The 7,426-nt window shown below is 42.7% G+C and overlaps 1 protein-coding gene across 2 annotated transcripts in view; it reads right to left on the bottom strand.

Annotated features, from left to right (window-relative positions):
- Positions 1 to 6,105, bottom strand: part of DNAJC13 (DnaJ heat shock protein family (Hsp40) member C13) — a 121,263-nt gene extending 115,158 nt beyond the window's left edge. The window contains exon 1 of one of the 2 annotated variants that reach the window (XM_025376313.1): positions 5,873 to 6,105. The gene's annotated coding sequence lies outside the window, so the exon portion shown is untranslated. The remainder of the gene's footprint in view (positions 1 to 5,872) is intronic. The other variant, XM_025376314.1, reaches the window with a different exon arrangement.
- Between the last annotated feature and the right edge of the window lie 1,321 nt (positions 6,106 to 7,426).

Genomic DNA, 7,426 nt, shown 5'->3' on the forward strand with positions numbered 1-7,426 from the left:
AACACTACCAAATGATCTTAAAAAAGCAAAGTTTCACTTTTAAAATTAAGCCCATTAGCTCTAAGGTTTGGGGGGAAAATGGCTTATCTGCTCTAAGATTTGATAAACATTCAAAATACATTATGTAGCTTGACTAGAAGTTTGAGGAGAGAAACCCCACAGCCTTAGATGATTAAGGAATACAGTAAAAGTCAGAACACCATATATAAGCATTTAAATGTATTATAGAATACATGAAACATTAGAGAACATCTCCTCCATTCATAACCTTATCAATCCTTCCATTAAGTTGTAGCAACTAGAGCTGGCAAAAATCAAAGCATCGAAACAATTTTTTAAGGGACAGGGTATTCCTTTGTCACCCAGGCTGAAGTGCAGCAGCACAATCATAGCTCCCTGTAATCTCGAACTCCTGGGTTCAAGCAATCCTCCAGCCTCAGCCTCCCGAGCACATGTCACCAAACCTAGCTAGTTATTTTTTGATGAGACGGGGTTCCTCAGGCTAGGTTTGAACTCCTGGCCTCAAGTGATCCTCCCACCTCAGCCTTCCAAGTGCTGGGATTACAGGTGTTATTATTGTGCATCCAGCTAAAATTATTATTTTGGATTGCTTTAGGGGTTTCATTTTCTATCTGATAATCAAAATATCAAATTCTTACTAATCAATTGCGAAGAGATATCACCACTGGGCATGTGCTAAATATGTGAATAGGCAGTGTTCTTCTAAGGGCAACTTGAGTGCTTAAACTGTAAAATTCCACTGACTTTAAAGCTCACTCTTCTTCACAAGTAGTCCATAAAAGTACAAGTAAAACTCACATACATAGACTGTTGAATAAAGAGCATCTGAAAAGAATTACTAGCAAGTTATATGGTTTCATTGACTGAACCACACCTAAATGCACCTTTGCACAGGTAACTAACTTAAATTAGCAAAGATGATCATAACCATATTGGCTTAAGCTATTTCTTACAAAGAAATCTAACTCATTACTCTCAAAGGAGTTCCTATGATTAAGAATCACTGCACATAACAAGAAGTGTTATAAGTTGGCATGTGCTGAGCATGTGAACACTGCTGAAACAGAAAAAATATGTTGAAAACCACTGATTAAATTTTGAACTAAAGTAGTGGTTGGGGTAGGATGCCATCCCATCTGAGGCACTATGACTGGAGCACTACTAGCATTTAGTGGATGAGACTAGATACTCGACATATATTACAGTCCCAAAGATAAGTACTGTCTGCACCATAAGACTTTCAAGTGTCCAAGTGAGCCAGGTGTGGTAGTACACACCTGTAATCCCAGCACTCTGAGAGGCTGAGGTGGGAGGACTGCTTGAGCTCAGGAGTTCAAGAGCAGCCTGGACAACAGTGAGACCTCGTCTCTACTAAAAATTTTTTTAAAAAATTAGCTGGGCATGGCGTGCCTATGGTTCGAGATACTAAGGAGGGCTAAGGTGGGAGGATCGCTTGAGCCCAGGAGATTGAGGCTACAGTGAGCTATGATCGTGTCACTGCGCTCCAGCCTGGGCAACAGAATGAGGTCTCAAAAAAAAAAAAAAAAAAAAAGAAAAGAAAGTCCAAAAGTCCAAATGGTTAGTCATGTAGGCGAAAACCTATTTATAATGAATGAATCCCAGAATCTAATTCTGTTTTATATATAACTCACCAAGTACATTTTGCAGGGTTTAATATACAGAGATTTTTCCAGGAATGTAACTACAATGTAATTAAGAGATTATACTTTATTAACCCTGTTCTTTTCTGACAATGCTAATAATCCCAATTGTGGTATCTGAGTCACCAATGTGACAAATCTGTAGCCATCAACATTTCTGTCAAAACTCAAAATGGGCCGGGCATGGTAGCTCACGCTTGTAATCCCAGCACTTTGGGAGGCCTGGGCAGGCAGATCACTTGAGGTCAGGAGTTCAAGACCAGCCTGGCAACATAGTGAAACCCTGTCTCTACCAAAAATACACACATAAAGAAAACACCCAAAAAAACCATCCGGGTGTGGTGGCGAGCACCTGTAGTCCCAGCTACTCAGGCTGAGGCAGGAGAATCGCTTGAACCCAGGAGACAGAGGTTGCAGTGAGCCGAGATGGTGCCACTGCACTTCAGCCTGGGTGACAGAGTGAGATTGTCTCAAAAAAAATAAAAGAAAAAAAAAATCTCAAAATGATTCCACGTAAAGGTACAAGCCTCTGACATGTCCTTTGTGTATTTTGGTATAATCATACTTAACTATTTACATACTGAAATGCATATAGTCAATTCTGCTATAATGCTTTTCTGATCATGTGAATTTAACAGGATTGGTGTATTACTGAACAATTTGAGCATGATGCAAATTTCCCATTTGCTTATAGTGATTCTTGTCCCAACACTAAGTGAACGCAGAAAATTGTACCCAACTGAACTGAGCCATGTAGGAATTCACAAAATACACACACACACACTTCAGGTGGTCAATGAACCACATACATTCACATATATATTACTAATTTTCCACTCCATCTTATAACTTTTTTCCTTCTACTACTTCACAGTAATTCACAAACTGCAACTCCATCCAATGCTCACTGCCTCAAGCAAACTTTTTCAAGGCAAAATGCCGTAATTATTATAGTATTTAACTTTTACAAAACAGTACTCTTGTTTTTAAGATCCTATCTTTTTAAAAAACGTATCACGACTGTTAGCTCTTGGGAGTTTTTGCTTTTTCATGGGTCTCATAATTTTTAGTTAAAAGCTGAACATGTTGTGTAGGAGTGATTGAGGTAATTGTTATGACTGGAAATGAGCATGCCTGCTCTTTGTGAAGCCTTTGGTGAAGGGTTTGTGTTAATCTGGTTAGGAGTTGGACTTAGTTTATGATCTCTTATTGCCATAGTTATCCTCAGTGTATTACAGACTTCACGTATCTGCAGAACAGTTTGTGTCTCTGGTGGGCGACGGTTACTAGAGCAATGCCTGTTTGATTCTCTGTGTTGTGCCTCTTTGCATAATCTTGTTTCTTTCCTAGTAGTATTTTGTGGTTACTAGTTATTGAAAGCTTCTTAGCTTGGTGGCAGCGGGTGGGGTTTGGGGGATACAGTCTGATGTTCTGATTAAAGTTCAGGCTAAGTCAAACACTGTGTTCCTGAATCTCAAGAGGGTAGCATTCTTGGTTCTGCTGACCACCCCCAGCTGCAGTTTTGGGCTCAGGGACCCTCCAGGCATAAGATTCTCTCCCACTTCTCATCTACACCCTGAATGTTCACCAATGGGGCCAACAGAGATGCCCTTCTCCTCACAGATTAAAGCTTTTTTTCACAGAAGACGCAGAGAGGGGAAGAATCACAGCAGTTTCTTGACCCTCTTAAAAAGTTCTGCTGCTCTTCCCCTCCCTCTCAAACTCCACAACAGACACACCCAGGGTTCTTTCCAATCTTTTCTAGTAGACCCACGGAGGTTTGTGGATAAGTTTGCAAGATTATGCATTCAAGCCTTCATCATGCTTTTTGTCCAGTTGTGTCTGAAGAAGGCAAATAGAAATTGACATCTACTCTCTGTAAGCACTGTCTCTCAAATTTTCAGCCAGTGGTTTTGCTCTGTGGACTCAGCTCTTTAATAGATTTCAATAAAGTCATGAATTTGTAGTGTAGGTCTTTTTTTGTTACAGAAGTGAGAGCAAAGCTTTTTTTTTTTTTGTCTCAGGGCCAAAGCCAGAGGTGGTTACACTACTTATAAACTAAAGGTAGCAAAGAAGGTGTTACTAATTATTTTGTATAAAAAGGGAGACTTTGTTGGGTCTAATAAAGTTGAGAAACACTGACTCAAGGAACTCTTTCAAAATATTAATAACTCCCCTTTACTACCAAACATTACAGTGAACATTTAGGCCAAAACCTATTTGTAGCAACCAAATTTGTGCTGCAGTTTATCTGCACAGTCTTGTTTCAATTTACTAATTCAAAGTACTTCAATCAGAAGCAGGGGAAAGGTATGTGTAGCAGAAACCTCAAATTCACCTGTGTAAATAGAACTGGTGGAGGAATGAGGCCAAATTAGTTAAAACACATCTTTTCAATTTCAACCCTAATTCAGTAACTATTGAGAACCAGACTCCACTATCAACATTTTAACAAATTTAATAAAGCCAGTATTGTTACAGTCCACCTGGGCAAGGCAACCATCTTCTATTTATTTGTGGATAAAGTTAAATTACTCCAAAAAATTCATTTATTGATGCTATTTTATTTTTTAGCTTAAGTATTTTGTTTACAACTAAGCAATGTTAACAATATATGACATTAATATATTTTAGGCTATTTATTACTACCGCTTTAGAAAAAGAGAAATAGTCATTGCCTCTCAGTGGAATACAAACGCTGAATTTTCCATGAACTGAACTCTAGCTTTAAGGTTCTTTACATTCTTATTTCTTAATAATCCTCTGACTCCTCTTTTCCTCCCTTAATATGTTCTACTTCCTGTTTTCAAACAAGGAGTATAATGTAATAATTTCTACATAAGGACGTGTGTTGCCTGAATGCATTGTGATACTAATAGCACAAGCCAAGTTTGAGATATAGTAGCTTAAAAAGCGTTTCACATTACACAAAATGTGAACAAGGTTCTACGTTATATGATAAATAAGTCAATACAGCACTTTCCAAAAAACAAAGAATTGTGTTCAGGATACCGAATTTCTGACAAGTGGTTTCTATAAATTTTTTTAAGGCAAATTCTGTTTCATACTCCCATAAACTCAGAGTACTGGTAATATATTACAAAACCTGACCAGTGTGAGTAATTTTCCCCGCAGGCAGTACTTTCAAACCTAGAAACATATCAAGTCCATAAACTAAGAAAATATAGTAAGAAAGAATTACTGGGGGCAGGTCCTGAACTTCTACTTTTTCCCTGAGACACTATATTACAAAAGGCTCAACATAACTGTACACTATAAAGCCCTCCATAGAGGACGCAACAGCATCCTTTTTGAGGGAAACCAGAATAAAGTAAAAGGGAAAAGCAGAGGGAAAATGAGAAATAATTACTTTGGGAGACCACCGCCACATTAGGGTGAAATCTTTACTTTTTTCCCCCCCTCTAAGCAACGGACACAGGAAACAATCTCAAGACAAAAGTGGTTAACGGAACACTCTACAAACGGAGAAAATTTAAGGGAAGGGACTCTTAAGCATAGTTAAGTATCAAATAAGCGATGAACAGCCACTTCACTGAGCGTCTAAGTCCTACTTCACCCACTCCAAAGGCCACATTCAAGGTAAAATCACAGCAGCGGAGGAAAGGCCACGTGAATAAGCTGCCTGACAGGAAGGAAAAGGCTTGGGGGAGAAAATGATTTTGGAAAAAGTACTGGAGAAGAGACTACACGGATGCTCATTTCCTAACAAAACGAAACAAAGCAAAGAAAGTCAGTCTGCAGGAATTGTGCGGAAGGAGGGTCGCTGACCCAAGGAAACAAGAGTTGCCGGCATCCAGCAGGAAGGGTGCTCAGCCTAGGAGACTGGAAGGGAATCCCGAGGGCGGGGCCCACAAGGGAATGAAGAGCGTGTGGGGTAAGGATTTAAGGCGAGTGGAAGAGCGTACTAGGTAAAAAACAAGAAAACCAGGCAAAAAGAGGGGTGGGGCTGGACAGGGCAGCGCCCTAAGCTAATGTCACTCAAAGCCGTGGGGGGGGGGTCCAACGGAAGGAACCAGACCAGTAGCCTGGGGGAAGGGTAAGCTGTTAGCAGCTGCAGGCTGCGGCAGCCAAGACCACCCGGTTTTCCCTGCCCTGAGCCCCAGAGTCCCCACGGCGTGGGGAGGGAGTAAAGCAGAGCCCCCGAGTTCAGTGTCCGGAGTTGGCTTTACCTTCGCGGGAGGCTGGAGAGGCTCCAGCCCTAGCTCCTCCCGCCGCCGGCTCAGCTTCCAGAGTGGGATGAGGCGCCCTCCGGCCTCCTCACCCTCACCACTTCCCCTTTCCCCCGCCGGGGCCCTGTAGCTCCGCTGCAGCGGGTTCCTGGTGCCGCCGCGGCGCTGCCTCCCCGCCCCCTCCGCCTCCTCCCTCTGCCTCTCAGAGTTTCACTCTGGAGGCCGCCATCTTCGCTCAGGCTTTGAGCGACCGCGCTCTAATACGCCTGCGTCGCCACCGCCCAGGCTGTCACGAGACCCAGCCAGCTGATTTCAACCCTTCCGCCTTCGGCCCCGCCCTCCCCGTCCCGACTGTTCTTTCCCTAAATTTTGCGTTCCGCCGGCCCGCCCCCTAGCAGTTACACATGCGCAGAGTAACGACGCCGACCGTGGGATCTGGATTCCACGCTGCGCGTGAGGGGGCCGGCGCCTCGGTGGGTGCTGAAAAGGACACGCCCCTGGGCGCGCGCGCGTGCCCATAACCACGCCCCCCGGCGTGCGCCTTGGGGCCGCGAACCGATGTTTGTGTCCTGCGGAGAGTAGGGTCGCAAATCGGTACTTAAGCTTTAAGCTCGAGGAAATCGTGTTTTAAATCACCTCTTTTTAGCTCTTGCCGTCAAGTGCCAAGGAGCATCCGCGAGGCAGTCTGAAGCCTCAGTCTATCTCCTGGTTTGGCTGGATTGGGAGCCGGCAGGTTCATTTACTATTGAGACGCCCGGAACTACAGCAGAGCAGGGTTTAAAGTTATGAATGCTCTGAAAGGTCTTGGAGACCAAATTCTCAAAGACACCTAAGGCACTTGCTGGTGGGAATGCTGGAAAGATAGTTCTGGTAGCCCCATTTATTGTGTCCGGATCAAGTGTTTAGAAGTTTACTTTAAAGCTACTTAATCTTAAACTCTCTAAAATAGGAATCATCCTCGTTTTGCAGATAAATTGAGGCCCAGCCTCAGAGTAGTGGATTTGATGTTTGCAGCCAAGGAACTTGAACCCAGAACCTGTGCCCTCTGGATAACCATCTTCCTGAACCTCCCCTGAGGGGGATCAGGGTAGTGAAAAGAGGAGATATTGGGACTAAAGGATTCAGCTAGAAATTATGTGTTATCTGTGGGCAATGGTTTAAATAAGAAAGGTCTATGTCCACTCCCAGATCTGAGCCGTAAAGACCACAGTTCAAAAATTAGTGATTAAAAAAAAAAATTATTCTGCTGCAGATTTTAAAGTAGAGGCAGTGTAGGGTGACCTGCATGGATACATCATTGTATAAGGGTTAAAGGTCTCTGATAAGGAGTTTAATACTCATTCTTCGTGGCAGTCCTGAAATTGTGATTTCTTGGCGTCCAGTTCAGCAGTTGGCTCATTTTATAAATAACGATTGCAGGATGAAAAAATGTGGAAAAGTGGTTTTTACGGAATTTACCTCTTGACTCTATTAACCCTTTGCGCTACCTTAGGGTGGAAAAAGACTATTTGTATTTTTCCTTAGACTTTTCTGTAATGCAGCAGCAAGATAAGG

This window comes from Theropithecus gelada, chromosome 2 (genome assembly GCF_003255815.1).
Source record: "Theropithecus gelada isolate Dixy chromosome 2, Tgel_1.0, whole genome shotgun sequence".
Taxonomy (NCBI): Eukaryota; Metazoa; Chordata; class Mammalia; order Primates; family Cercopithecidae; genus Theropithecus; species Theropithecus gelada.